The sequence below is a fragment of the Lontra canadensis genome, unplaced genomic scaffold (genome assembly GCF_010015895.1).
Source record: "Lontra canadensis isolate GAN:19392208 unplaced genomic scaffold, GSC_riverotter_1.0 scaffold67, whole genome shotgun sequence".
NCBI classification, from domain to species: Eukaryota; Metazoa; Chordata; class Mammalia; order Carnivora; family Mustelidae; genus Lontra; species Lontra canadensis.
The window spans coordinates 1,291,616-1,307,498 of NW_022631061.1; the positions used below are offsets into that span (position 1 = coordinate 1,291,616).

At 38.5% G+C, this 15,883-nt stretch overlaps 1 protein-coding gene across 2 annotated transcripts in view; it reads left to right on the forward strand.

Annotated features, from left to right (window-relative positions):
- The window catches only part of MTUS2 (microtubule associated scaffold protein 2), a 574,399-nt gene that overhangs the window by 11,988 nt on the left and 546,528 nt on the right, over positions 1–15,883 (forward strand). For both annotated transcript variants that reach the window (XM_032879978.1, XM_032879977.1), the window contains exon 2: positions 9,477–9,549. The gene's annotated coding sequence lies outside the window, so the exon portion shown is untranslated. The remainder of the gene's footprint in view (positions 1–9,476; positions 9,550–15,883) is intronic.

Here is a 15,883-nt window from a genome sequence, read left to right on the forward strand (position 1 = left end):
GAAAATCATAAGGAAAATACATTTACAGTACTCTATTTATTGAAAGATATTATATGTAAGTGGACCCACACAGTTCAAACCCCTGTTGTTCAAGGGTCAACTTTATAAACTGATATGAATATAAATGCAAAAATCTGTAGCAGAATACTCGTCAACTGAAGCCAGCAACATAGGGAAAGTTTTCTATACCATGACCAAGTGGGATTTATCTGCGGAATGCAAGATTGGCTTAACATATGAAAATCACTGGAATATACCTTATTAATAGAATAAGGTACAAAAACTGCATAATCATCTCAATAGGCATAGGAAAAGCACCTGACATATTCCAACAGCACTTCCTGATAAATGCATTTGCAAAACTAGGAATAGAAGGAAACTTCCTTGAGCCAATGAAGGGCATTTTCTAAAACCCTGTAACTAACATAATACTTAATGGTGAAAGACTGAATGCATTTCCCTTGAGATAAGAAAAAGATGAGGATGCCTGATTTTTTCATATTTATGCAGTGTTGTATCAGAGATTCTAGCCAAGGCAATTCGGCAAGAAAAAGAAAGAAAAGACATTCAGATTAGAAAGGAAGAGGTAAAACTATTTCAGTTTGCAGATGACATGATCTTATATGTAGATAATCTTAAGGACTACAGACTCAGAACTAATAAATTTAGCAAGTTTGCAGCATATAAGATCACTAAACAAAAAATCAATTCTGTATGTTTACAGCAAATAATTTGCAAATGAAATAAAATTACATTTATAGTAGTATCAAAAAGAATAAAATACTTAGGAACAAATTTAGCAAAAACACATAAGATTGTATACACCAAAAACTATAAAGTATCACTAAAAGAAATTAAAGTTAAATAAGTGGAAAGACATTCCCTCCTCATGGGGGGGACGATATTGTCAAGATGGCAGTGCTCTCCATCTACAGAATCCGTGCAATTCATATCTAAATTCCAGCTTCCTTTTGGGCAGAAATTGACAAGCTGATCCTGAAATTTATATGGAAATTTATTTAACAAATAAACTCTTAAAAGTAAGTAATAGCCAGAGCAATTCTTAGAAACCAAAACAAAGTTGAAGGACTTGAATTTCCTGGTTTCAAAAGTTACTACAGAGCTACAGTGATAAAGATAGTGTGGTACTGGCATAAATAGAGTCTTAAGGATCTGTGGCATAAAATTGAGAGTCCAGAAATAAACCCTTACATTTATGATCATTGATTATCCACAAGGGTAACAAGACATCTGGTAGAAAAAGAATAGTCCTTTTAACAAATGGTGCTGGAATAACTAGACATCCACATGCAAAAGAATGAAGCTGAGCCTTACTTTACACTATACACAAAAGTTAATCCAAAATGGATCATTGACCTTAAGGCAGGAGCTAAAAGAAAACAGGAATAAATCTTCACGATCTTGGATTTAGGCAATTTCTTGGATAGGACATCAAAAACACAAGAGATGAAAGAAAAAATAAATAAATTGGACTTCATAAAAATTAAAAGCTTTTGTGCTTTAGAGAATATCATCAAGAAAGAGAAAAGACAACCCATAGAATTGGAAAAAAATTTTCACAAATCATGTACCAAATAAGGAACTTATACTCGAAATATTTAAGAATGTTTACAACTCAATATATAAAGACAAATAACTAAAAAATTGAACAAAGGACTTGAGATGATGTTTCTCAAAAGAAATCATACCAATGGCCAAGACATAACCAAAGGCAGTCAACATTATTGATTGTTAGGAAGATAGAAAACAAAAGCACAATGAAATACTACTAACATACTCACTAACCTGGCTAACATAAAAAATGAAGATAATAACAAGTATTGATAAAGATATGGAAACCTTGGTACCCTATATATTGCTGGTGGGACCATAAATTGGTGCTGCCACTTTAGAAAACAGTTACTAGTTTCTCAAGTTATCAACACAGAGTTACAAGATAACCCAGCAATTTCATTACTAAGTTTATACTCAAGACAATTGAAAATTTATGTACACCAATGTGTGCCTAATAGCTCCAAACTGGAAACAATTCCAATACCCATTAACTTATTAATGGATAAGCAAAATGTGGTATATTCACAGACTATTATCATCCATAAAAAGGAACGAAATATTGATTCATGGTATAACATAGGTGAACTTTGAAAACATTTTAACTGACAGAAGACAAACCCAAAAGGCCACATATTATGTGATTCCATTTATATCAAATGTCTGTAATAGGCAAAATTATATGGAAAACAGATTAGTGGTTGCCTGGGGTGGGCAGAGAGAGAGCGGTAGAGTGTCTGCTAATTGAGATGGGGTTTCTTTGGGGATAATGCAAATGTTCTGGAATTTGATACTGGCAATAGTTAAACAACATTATGAATGTAGTAAAACTACTGGATTGTACCCTTTCAAATGGTGAATTTTACAGTAGGTGAATTACATGACAATGCTGTTATTATTATTAATCTTGATTCCAGAGTTTTTCTCTATTCCTGAGTTTTTGGTTTCCTTTAAATTTTGTGCCTGAGGGATGCCTAGGTGGCTCAGTCAGTTAGGCATCTCACTTTGGCTCAGTTATGATCCCAGGGTCCTGGGACTGAGTCCTACATTGGGCTCCCTGCTCAATGTGGAGCCTGCTTCTCCCTCTGCCCCTAACCCCCACTCATGCACTCACTCATGCTCTCTCTCTCTATGACAAATAAACTCTTAAAAGTAAGTAAATTTTGTGCCTAAGGCAAGTGCTTGGCCTCCCCCTAGTCCTGGCCCTGCTTTTTTCTACTGACCTTTGCCTCAGAATTCCTAAGATAGCTATATTGGAGGATTAGAAACCTTAGGAGTTACATGTGGAAGAACCAACAGCTGATGCTGGAGAAGAACCCCAGCAAGCTGATAGAACTCTGAAAGCAATATTCTGTGAGTTTGGAATGTAGGCGCAAACTCTGTATATCCAGCAGGGCCATGCTACGTGACACAGCGGCGCGGTTGGATGTCTGTGGTCTGTAATCGCTAGGAAAAGTTAGCATCATCCTAACTGATTTATCAGTGAGAAAAGTCATACTTCATAGAGTAACACCATTCGATGGAAATATAACGTGAGCCACATGTGTATTATGTTTTTCTAGTACCCACATTAAGAAGACAAAAAGAAACACATTAATTTTAACACATTTCACTTACCCAAACATATCCAAAATATTATCATTTTAACACATTGAAATCTTTTATATTCCTTTTGTCATACTGAATCTTCAAAGTGTGTATTTTAAACTTAGAGTGCATTTCAGTTCAGACTAGCCACATCCCAAGCATCCCATAGAGACACATGGCTAAGTGGCTACTGTGTTGATGGTTATGGAGTTATTTTTATAAAATCGGATTCAAGAGACACAGCGTAGTACACTGGTTTTGAGTTGGATCAGGTTCAAATTCTGGTTTTGGCTCTAACATTGCATTTATTTTTAAAACATTTGCTGATATCTATTCTCAAAATTTATATAGCCTATATCTATGAACAGACAGTTAATAATGGAGACAAGTAAAGTCCTACTATATTGGTCTAACTACTATCGTGCCCATCAGAGGAAGTGGTCAGTTCTAACTGGGTAGGGACCAGTGGTGGTCAGGAAGGGCTTCATAAAGAGGAGAAGGTTGAGCTCCACCCTGGAACATGAGGTAGGTAAAGGGCAAAGGCAAAGTCAGGGAGGCTTAAACTAGTCTTGCCCAGGAAATTGCTTAGAAGGTTGGTTTAGTCAGAGCATGGTTATGAATGGGTGGCTGAAGGAGTGGTGTAGTTGAAGTAGGGTCAGGGGCCATTTTTTTGGAGGGTACCTGCAAAGGAGTTTAGAATATATTACATATTAGGCAGTGGGCAACACTAAAGAACTCTTTTTTTTTTTAAATGTAATAACTATTTGAAATTTGTTATCTATTTTTCCTTGCTCTAAAATAGATTTACTATGTTTACATGTATATGTGGTTCATTTTTGCTTTAATTAATTTATTTTTATTTTATTTTATTTCTTTTCAGTGTTCCAGCATTCATTGTTTATGCACCACACACAGTGCTCCATGCAAAACGTGCCCTCCTTAATAATCACCTCCAGGCTCACCCAACCCCCCACTCCCTCCCCTCCAAAACCCTCAGTTTCTCAGAGTCCACAATCTCTCATGGTTCATCCCCCCCTCTGATTTCCTCCAACTTACTTCTCCTCTCCTTCTCCCAATGTTCTCCATGTTATTCCTTATGCTACACAAGTAAGTGAAACCATAAGTCCATGTTATTCCTTATGCTCCACAAGTATATGACAATGACTCTCTCTGCTTGACTTATTTCACTCAGGATAATCTCTTCCAGTCCAGTCCATGTTGCTACAAAAGTTGGGTATTCATCCTTTCTGATGGAGGCCTACTACTCCATTGTGTATATGGACCACATCTTCTTTATCCACTCATCCGTTGAAGGACATCTTGGTTCTTTCCACAGTTTGGCGACCATGGCCTTTGCTGCTATGAACATTGGGGGTACAGATGGCCCTTCTTTCACTACACCTCTGTCTTTGGGGTAAATACTCAGTGGTGCAGTTGCAGGGTCATAGGGAAGCTCTGTTTTTAATTTCTTAAGGAATCTCCACACTGTTTCCCAAAGTGGCTGTACCAACTCTTAAGAAGTAAGTCACAAGGTGACATTAGTTCTTTGTCACGTTAGCATCTTGGGCTAGTTAGTTGACCTTTCAGACTGGCCCCTCAGTCACCTCCTTGCAAAACTGGGGTACTGAAATCTCTAGAGAGTTGCTGTGACGATTAGGTAAGTGAACTAATATATGTGATGTGTCTCTTGGTCTAGCCCAGACTCTTGAATTGAGACACTGCTTCTCTGGTAGTTTCCATCGTTGCCCCAGCACTGGTTCTTCAATGAGACCGTGCTCCAGAGTACCCATTCCAAAAAAATAAAATTCTTGAAATTCAGGAATAAGCATCAGGGTGGTGCCAAGGAATCCCTGTGTTTATTAATAGATTCCCTCCGTGATGATTATGCACCTGTTTCAGTTTTGCACATGTGCAAGGTTCACTTTCCCAATCCTTTCATTGGGATTGTTTTTGTACTTTGAATAAGTGGATGGGATGGTGTATCTTAGTTAACGTTAATGTTATTTCATGGGTTCTTCCATGGTTTTGATCAAACATTTTCATTGCTGTGTAGTATTCCACCATGCACTTTACTGTAATAAACACTTGGTTACATCAGTTATAAATTGAACACAATTGGTTTTTCCAAGAATACTGTTCTTATGAGACCAAATCAAACTTATAAACAGTCTGCTAAGAGAGCTGCATACCAATTCCCTGACTTTATGTCCTATTGTTTGAAAATATTGTCTGAAAAACAATCTGAAGGGTTTGAAGAGGTGGGGGGTGGGAGGTTGGGGTAACCAGGTGGTGGGTATTAGAGAGGGCATGGACTGCATGGAGCACTGGGAGTGGTACAAAAACAATGAATACTGTTATGCTGAAAATAAATTAAAAAAAATGATTTATAAAAAAAAAATGTTGTCTGTAGCTCAAAACCAAGATCAGATTGATGTAATTTCTGAATTTGAAAATTATGCTTTAGGGTTTTGTGTTTTTTGCTCTCTCCAAAAATGAACCATTCTGTGTGGGGAAGATATGGTTGTTTGCAATTTCTCTGTTCATTTTGTCCTTTTATATGAATTAAAAAATAATCATTAAATTTACCTACCATTTTAACTAAATTTAGCTTTCCCTCTTTTTAAAAATTATTATTCAAGTATAATTAGCAGTGTTATATTAGTTGCAAGTGTACAATTTATTGATTCAACAATTCTATACATTTCTTAGTGCTTATCAAGATGAACATACTCTTAATCCTGTTCATCTGTTTCACCCATCTGTCCACCTGCCTCCCCTCTGGCAACCACCAGTTTGTTCTCTGTATTTAAGAGTCTGGTTTTTGTTGTTGTTGTTGTTGTTGTCTTTTTTTTTTCTTTTTTGGTCTCTTTTCTAAAATTTTCATTTGTTTTGTTTCTTAAATTCCACACGTGAATGAAATCATGTGGTATTTCTTTCTCTGTTTGACAGATTTCACTTAGCATTTTACCCTCTGGTTCCACCCATGTTGTTGCCAGTAGCAAGATTTTATTCCTTTTTATGGCTGAGTAATCAGTGTGTGTGTGTGTGTGTGTGTGTGTGTGTGTGTGTGTATGTATCACATCTTCTTTATCCATTCATCTATCAATGGACCCTTGGGTTGCTTCCATATCTTGGCTATTGTAAATAATGTAGTAAATATTGGGGTGCATATGTCTTTTCAAATTAGTGTTCCCATATTCTTGGATAAATATCCAGTAGTAGAGTTACTGGATCAGATGGTAATTCTTTTTAAAACTTTTTGGAGAACCTCCATACTGTTAACCACAATGGCTGCACCAGTTTGCATTCTCACCAACAGGGCATGAGGGTTATTTTTTCTCCACATCCTCACCAGCATTCATTGTTTCTTGTGTTTTTAATTTTAGTCATTCTGACATGTGTGAGGTGATATCTCACGGTGGCTTTGATTTGCATTTCCCTGGTGATTAAGCATCTTTACGTGTCTTTTAGCCATCCATATGTCTTCTTTGGAAAAATGTCTATTCATGTCTTTTGCCCATTTTTTGATTGGATTATTCATTGTTGTTTGTTTGTTTGTTTTTGTTTTTGGTGTTGAGTTATATAGTCTTTTTTATATAGGACTCCAAGGCATTAGGTAACACCTGCTTTCCTTGTCTTTTATGTCAGCTTCCCTGTTTTGTTGCCTGCTGATGTTCTGCAGACCCTGTTCTAATCTCAGTAATAATTACCAGTGACCTAGGGCTTTTCCATAAGAGGTTGACCAGTTGGTTCTTAGGCAGCCTCTGGCTCTTCACAGAGTGGCTTTGCTTGGTTATTACCTGGTAGCTTCCACACATGCATGCATGTAGTCTTCACATACCTTAGCTAACACTCCTTAACTATGTTCATACTCTTAGTCCATCACTGTATTAACATAATGTCATTTTCTAACTCTTTCACAATGGGTGGTGCAATCCCAACTAGTCTGTTAATTCCAGGCTCTTATATTTGTAGTAGCTCTTTATTTTTGGCGTACCTATTATAATAATAATGATTTCCATTCTCTGTTACTATTAGTGCTATCATTTAACTATTTCCATCATTAACACATATATCTTCTGCATTACAGTGATCCACATTTTATCGTAATATCTCTGTTTTAAAGGGAAGGTTGGTACTAGAACAGTCAGGAGTGCCTCTGAAGGTAGGATTTACTATTCATGCATTTCCTCTCCTGGTCCTATGTGTTTTAAAATTCTGATTGGATATGAACAAACAATAGGTTGCACCTAGCATGTCAGCTGGGGCTCTGCAGTCAGAATGCAAATTTTGGCCCCACAACTTTTCTTCAGATAATTAATTTTCAAAAATAGGGAGCACTGGGTGTGGTGCATAAACGATGAATTCTGGTACACTGAAAAGAAATTAAAAAAATAAAAAATTAATATATAAAAAATAGGGGACATGAACTAGATAAATGGTACTAAGAAGAGTTCAAAAAGTTTATTTTGCAATTGGCTGCTTATTCTTGCAACAAAACAAAACAAAAAACAAAGCAGCTCATGTAGGCTGCTCATTTAATGGGTTTCCTGGTAGGAGGGAAATCATTAGGACGGTTTCTACTCCGTCTCAGAAGAAAATACATTGTGTAAAGAGGTACATTTTTGTATCTAGGGCATTCACATGGCCTCTATTCTGTTAGTTTGTAGTTCCAATAGTGTTGTGCATGCCTGCATTGCATCTGTAGTGGTGAGGGTGGCTGTGATGGTCATGTGGTAGTGGAGGTGTTCATAGCAGTGGTGGGGTGGCCTGGAAGTTCTGGTTGTGGTAGCTCCTAAGATAAGATGGGTTACCAAATATGTTAGACAGAAGTAAACTTTCCCTTCTTCCCATCTGGACTTGGACCTGTTTAATTTTCCCAGTGTGGTGTGATGCTCACCACCGTGTAAGGACTGCATTAGTGAGTGGGCATCCCTTCTGCTTTCCTCCCCATGCTCCTTGTTCCTCACTCATTCTGACATGTTTTCCCTTTGGCCTTCCCTTCTTAGAGAGATGCATTCTTACCATCACCTTTTGCCTTCTAGCCCTCAACTGTTCTCTCTGCCACATTAAGAGTCTTGGAAAAGGCTCTTAATGTTGCAAGGAGGAAGCTGAGAAGGAGTTGGCGGTAAATAGACTGGGTTGGAAAAAAGAATTGAGGAGATATGCTCAGGCCCTTCCAAATGCCGGAGGTAATTCACTTGTTACATTTCACGTACCATGAAGATGCTAGGTTCTAATGGAAGCGGTTAATGCCCAAACCACTGATGCTGCTTAGGAAAATGACATGTGCTGAGTAATAGGTGTTTTGAAGATTAAGTTGTTGTCCAATCCTATTGTTTTTTATTTTTGTTTTTGTTTTTTGTTGGTTTTTTTTGTGTTTTTTTGGCTTGGAAAAGTGGTGAAATTATCAGGTTTTGAGGTAAACAATGGTTGGATATCACCAATTTTATATGACTTAGGTTAATAATAGCAGACATTCTGTGACCTCTACTGCAGTAGCATCTTGAAAATTTGTGTTTTTTTCTACTACCTGAAACTAAAGTTGCTTGACAAGTTAGAGAGGAAAGTAATTTTTGCTGTTTTTTAAAATACAATTTTATTATAGACATAATTAATATTACTATAGTTAATATCGTGGAACTTGTGGGTTGCCTGGGTGGCTCGGTCGGTTAGACATCTGCCTCTTGGTCTTGGCTTGGGTCTTGATCTCAGGCTCAAGAGTTCAAGTCCTGCAAAGGGCTCTGTGCTGGGTATGGAGCCATTTAAAAAAAATATTATAGGACTCATAGTTCTTCTAGTTCTTTATTTTTTTCTGAATAATAAGAAAATAAGAAATATAACAAAGTATTAAATTTGGTGCCCTTTAAGAAAATTAGGAACTACCAAACACACATAATTATTCATGCATCAGAGTTATTCTTCCCCTGACAAGAGCCAAGTCTTAAGTTCTTAAGATGCTTCAGTTATATGGTGTATTTAAGAATCAGCTTTCAGATCATTAACTACTTGAGGGATTAAGAAAGAAAGAAAGTTGAAGTCATGTATTCATTGAGGATTAATCTGAAAATAAGATGAAGAATCTCTGAAATCCCAGATGCAGCTAATGGAAAAATGGTGAGTTTGTGAAATAACTTCACTTATGAAGAGCACTTATGGAGAGTTTGTTTGTGGTACAATTACTGCAGAGATGAGAGCACTTCTGAACTAACTTTATTTTTTCTGGGAGAAGCAGTATTACCGTGAAGTAACTGGTTGTGTTTTCCTAAATCTGTTTCCTTTCTTCTAAGTTTTCCTCTGTCTTTTGCTTTTTTAAGGTTTCCATACCTGGACTGTCAACTAGGGCAAATTGTCACCAATGGCAGTAAAACTCCTTTTCTGGGGGTCAAGGTGAGTACGGGGCTCACTATTATTATTTCATTTGACTTGGGTCCCTGGCATGCAAAGGATATAGCTGGTGGTAAATTTTTGATAAATATTATCAATGAGAAAAGTCAATTAAAATAAATTCTGATATGGAAACTTACTTTAATTCTACTTTTTAAAAAAAATGTGAGGAATCTGGGGCATCTGGGTAGCTCAGTCGGTCAAGCATCTGACTCTTGATTTTGGCTTAGGTCATGATGTCATCAGGGTTGTGAGATTGAGCCCTGTGTCAGGCTCTGTGCCGGCTCCTGGAGTCTGCTTGAGATTCTCTCTCTGCCTCTCCCTCTGCTCCACGTCCTGCTCACACACACATGCACTCTCTCTCTATATATAAATAAAATCTTTAAAAATTGTAAGGAATCTATTCAGATATTGATGAAATTCAAGTTCAAGCAACATGGTTGTTAATGATGTTAAATTTGTGGAAATGTGTCTATAATGGATATCTCTTTCCTAGCGGTAATTAATCTGGGACAAAAGGTTATCATTTTATTGTTAACATGTGTTTAGTAATATCAGTTGACAGAAATAGGACAAGAGGATGAAGTTAGTACTTAGGGGCTTGCTTTGAGGAGAGGATGTGGTTGATAGCTGAAGTTATTGAGAGAGAAAGCCCAGATTGGTGGGAGGGGGGTAGTTAATGCAGTGCAAACAGAGTTTATAAAACCAAGAGCAGACGCTTTAGTGAACAGCCAAGACCGCAGAAAGTTTAAAATGTTTGAGAGAAGCTTTTCCGAGGGCTGCTGCTGGCCCATATGGCATTTTGTGCAAATTAGACAAAGGCACCCCTTCCACAGACGTTTTCCTTCCATCTGATGGAAAATCATTGAACTATACTGATTTTTAGAACAAGACACTTTCTTGCCATATGCTGGAAAATGATAATATAAATAATCAAATTATCCATCTTTAAATCCTCAATGTTGTAACAAAGATATACAGTTTTTGAAAGAGTAGAGATGCTAATGATGTGATTAGTGGCCCCTTAAATGTGGTGGACTTGCATAGTGTACAACTTGAACAACCACCAGGCTGGCTTTGCTTTGTTGGGATTCAATTCAGGGTAGACTCTAAGGAAGGGAAGCTTGTTATTAAGTGTGGTCATTGGGGACAGAGGAGAGAAACAACAGTGTGGGGTATGGCTTTCACTGGACACTTGGGTGGCATGGAAGAAGCTTAGAGGGACAGCAGCTTCTGTGGTTTTGGTAGCCTGAGATTTCTAGGGGTAAAACTAGGAAATGAAAACCTAAACTTGTATGTTTATATCAAATTTGGGACTGAGTTCCTGTGATTTAGTGATATAGAATATTTACTTTCTGAGTCCCAACATTACTCAAGTGGGCTTTATTCTGTAGATTACCATTTCTGTGGTGGTCGTGTTCTCAAAGACTATTTAAACTTGAGTGTTTTTTTTTTTTTTCTCCCCAGTTAAAGGAAGTTGTTTCAAAATGTTGAGGGTGTTCAAAATGGATGGGTCTTCCCTACTTAACAGATATTTATTATTTATTTATTTATTTAAAAAAAAAGATTTTATATATTTATTTGTCAGAGAGAGAGACAGAGTGTGCACACAAGCAGGCGGAGCAGCAGGCAGAGGGAGAAGCAGGCTCCCTGCTGAGCAATGGGCCAATGCAAGTCCCTGGGAACAGGACCTGAGCTGAAGGCAGACGCTTAACAGACTGAGCCACCCCGGTGTCCCTTTAACAGATTTTAAAATTAATTTTCTGATGAGACAAAAAACTGTTAAGTTAATGTTAGTGGGTAGATATTGATTGACAAATACAGGGTAAGGAGGATGCAGCAGTATTTTAGGGTGAGAGATAGGGCTACAGGTGGAGAAGGTGGCTGGTAACTTATGTGTTCTTGAGGACAAGAAGAACAGATAGGGGAAGAAACTTAATGTGATCTGGATAGATGGTAATGGTTGTGGGAGTGTTCAGAGTGGTGGTGGCAGCTGCATGGGATCTGGTGGAGGGATGGTGGGGGCTGCCGTCATGTTGACTCCTCTGAAGGAGGAAATGGAAGGTGGGGAAGATGCCAGGTCATGGAAACAACCAACAGGGCCTGAGAAGAAGCTTTTGCTTCCTTGATGTTGATGAAAGAATTGATTAGAGGGAAATTCAAGGAGCTCCCTTTCATGGAATGCCAAGCTAGTTTTCTTATTTTTTCATCTACCTATCCCTTCTTCCCCCAAAGGATATTACTTACATTAAGAATAACAATAAAGAGACTTCAGAGAATTGTTGTAATTCCAGTGAACATCAACGTTTATTTCCCATACCCTGCTCACAGCCCACCTTTCTTTCCTCTGTGTGTGTGGGGGGTGGTTGATACTCTGAATACAGAAGTAGAGGAACACATGTTCATTCAGAGAACTATTTATAGGGGAAGGAGCCCTGTTATTATTTACATCTGAAACCTTTCTTCTCTACCCCATCATACGTACATGATCTGTGTTTTGAAGAAAGATATTATGTAGATTTTTTTTTTTTAAATGACTGGAGGGAGCCGAAGGAAATTGGGTGAATGGGTAAAGGAGGCTTTTATGAATCAGTACCCTCCTTCTCCTCCAGGTAATTGCTTAGATGTCTGGATTTTATGTCTGTTTTTTTCCTTTGCCTTTAGAATACCAAGGTAAGAGTGAGAGTGGGAAGATGTTTTGGGATCTAATAGCTGGCACCTGTGATATTAAGCTAATAAATTCATTGTTCCTTTTTCCTTACCCTTCAGTAGGGAAAATGACATTTGCTGTTAGAAAATGCTAAAGAAGTCTTTGTGAAAGCACTAGCCTAACAAATGTTAAAATGACACAGAATAACATATTTAACAACAATGCAGCATTCTCATTGTCATTAATCTCCATAATTTTTGGATTAAAACAGTTGTCACTACATGATCCAAATGATTGTCTCGATTATTTTAAATCAGAGATTCTTTATGTTGATTATATAAAGATGTACATACTCTGCTGTGAGAGAGATTTAGACATAAAGAGTAGCTCTTTAAAAAGGAATGTTAGCAGGTTCTCATGTGATGGAGGTGGTTTTATTAGGTATCTAGCGCCATGTACTTAATGGCTGCTTAATGGAGTGATATCACTTGACAGTGCTTAAATGCTAATAATATGTGACACACAGCGAGCGCTCACTTGCTCTGGTGCTGTACAGAGCCCACCACAATTGTTTTCCTCATTTTCCCCTTAAACACCCTGTGAGGATGCTATCACCCTCATTTTCCAGCTGTGGTGTGTGCAGCCAGCCATGCCCTTCACCATGACGTTTGCTGCGCTGCCCCTGTGGATGCTGGACGAGATCCACTACACTCCTGAAAGGGTTTTCCCTTTCATGTGTTTCAGATCAGCCTGTCTCGGCCCTCATAATATGGAGCCCGATAGCTTCATACACAGAATTGTTTTAAAACCGAGCAAACAGTTCTATCATTAGAGGGCACCAGCTGAACAAGGCCAGAGGAAGCCTAAAAATAAATTTGCACCACATAATGAGATGCGAGGGAATTGTCGGTTGCAATTTGTTTCCCAGAGGCCTCAGAGGTTTTTAAGAATATGTTGGCGCTTTTTTCCCCCCACCAAAGAAGGTCCTGTGATTCTAAAATATCAAAATGTCAACTAGGACTGAAATATCCTCAGATGTTTGAGGATATGAAGAAACTCAGCAGTTTGTGTGTCTTATTTTCTGCTTTAGCATTATTTTGAGGATAGATTAGAAGCCCCAGGGTCTTAAAGTCCATTATTTCAGGGAAGGTGGGGTTAATATTTTTCCCATATCCATCTTTTTCTTAGAAAACACAGGAGAAGAGAAGGCCAGACACATTTTTAATATTTAAGTTCATAGATCCAGAGCCCAGAATTTTCGGGAATTGGTTGTTGGGGCGAGGAGAGGCAGAGTCAATAAACGTTACCTGGTAGATCCTGTTAAGATGATAGAAACCACATAGGTTTCTTTGTTGTCTGTTTTTATATGTGCACAAGACTGCACAATTTTCTGTGCACTGCTTGCTCATACTGTTAGATACACACTGTTATCTGGCCTCTCTAGCTGGGAATTAAACCTGTGTTCTGTTTGAGGCGAGGCCAGATTTTATTAAAGTAGGTCATCAGGGCACACACACACAGGGGCCTGGATCACATTGGCATTGTGGCATCTTTGGTAATTAAATGGGTAAGCGCGCCAGTAGGCAAATGGAATGGCTTCCCTCCTGCTATTCGAGGCAGATAATAGGGAGCTGGGTGATACGGGAACACGTGTCCAGTTAATGATGATTTACAATGGGGTTCCTGGAAGAGTTCCTGTGATACTCATGTTCTGTCAGATGAGTTCATTGTATTTAAAATTATCACTGAAATTACAGGAGAATTTAAAGTGGTTGGGTTATTCACATGTTTTATGAGTTACTTTTAGTACATTTTAGCACAATGTGGATTCCTCCTACCCCTTTCCTCTTGGAAACACTGAGAACCTGAGCTGACATCAGCCATTTGGCAGGGATTTCCTGGGGGCAGCAGCTTGGGATCTTGGGTAGAGAGATCAGCTGGAGATCATTTCCTTGTCCTTCTTTTGAAGGTTGAGTTTGGTTCTATCTAATGATCGGAGAATGAATTAAGTGACTTTTTTTTTTTAATGGCTTTTTAAGATTTGCCTTTGTCTAAAAAGGATTTTGTATTTGACTTTTCATCATATTTTTATGGTTATTATTCCTTGTGCTTAGGATCCTGATCTTTTAAAATGCCGTGTGTGTGTGTAATGTTCAGCTGCTAGGATGAGGGTATCCCCCTTAGAGGTCAGGATAGGCAGAATGGCCTTTTCAGAAGTGACTGTTGACCAGCGTAGCTTGGGGAGCAGCCTTGGCCTCTGGGTGGTGGAGAGAGCAGGGTTCTCCAGCATTTTCTGGTCTTGCTCCTATAGGCCCTGCTCATCATTGGAATGTAAACTTGATGGGGGGCTGACGTTTGCTTTTTCACTGCTGTTTTCCTGATACCTCCACCACTGAATGACTGACACATGCTGGGCGTTCAATGAATGTTTGTACAATGAGTAAGACAGGCTGGAGGCTGGTGGCTCTGGGAAGTGAGGTCCTTTTTCTTCCATCTCAACGGAAGATGCACATGGTCCTCTGATTCTTTCCGCAGCAGAGACCTAGTGAGAGATCAAGGCAATACCTAAGCTTCATTTAGGAAACTGGAGAGAAACAATCCTTTATTCATGGCATAGAACTTACTCAGTTCAAGTACTGGCTTTGCAGGAGGGTCCCTGATAAGTTGGATTCCTCTTCCCACTTTTTTACATAGAGAGAGCTTGTTGTGTTTGTCGCTCGGAACTAGACTGGTTACGGGCCAGCCATGACGAAGGATGCTGTGGAGTTTGGTGACGTTCTGGGTTGTATCATAGCATTTGATCTGACTTGCATTCTTCCCTTAAAATGGGCTACCCCCGTCCTGTAGTTCTGGAAGGATCCAATGAGTTAACAAGTGAGAGCACCTAGTAATGTTACAGTGCTGGGCACAAAGGAAATGTTACATTCCCTTCCAAGTAAGATCATGTTCAAAAGTCTCCTTTGGGAAGCTGACATTACTAGACTTGCTAAACTTACATTTAAAAATATATATATTTTTTCCCCAGCTCCTTTCTCAAAATAAGACATATTAAAGAGTCCTATACAGGAGGAGGGCTGTTCAATTTATGATTTGTCACCAAGGAGCCTGTTTATACATTTATATAACTGTGCTGAACTAGTTTGTTAATGAACCAACATTCTTTTTTTTTAAATTTTTTTTGTTTTCTTTTTTTTTCTTTTTTTCTTTTTTATTTTTTTATTTTCAGCATAACAGTATTCATTGTTTTTGCACCACACCCAGTGCTCCATGCAATCCGTGCCCTCTCTAATACCCACCACCTGGTTCCCCCAACCTCCCACCCCCTGCCCCTTCAAAACCCTCAGATAGTTTTTCAGAGTCCATAGTCTCTCATGGTTCACCTCCCCTTCCAATTTCCCTCAACTCCCTTCTCCTCTCCATCTCCCCTTGTCCTCCATGCTATTTGTTATGCTCCACAAATAAGTGAAACCATATGATAATTGACTCTCTCTGCTTGACTTATTTCACTCAGCATAATCTCTTCCAGTCCCGTCCATGTTGCTACAAAAGTTGGGTATTCATCCTTTCTGATGGAGGCATAATACTCCATAGTGTATATGGACCACATATTCCTTATCCATTCGTCCGTTGAAGGGCATCTTGGTTCTTTCCACAATTTGGCGACCATGGCCATTGCTGCTATAAACA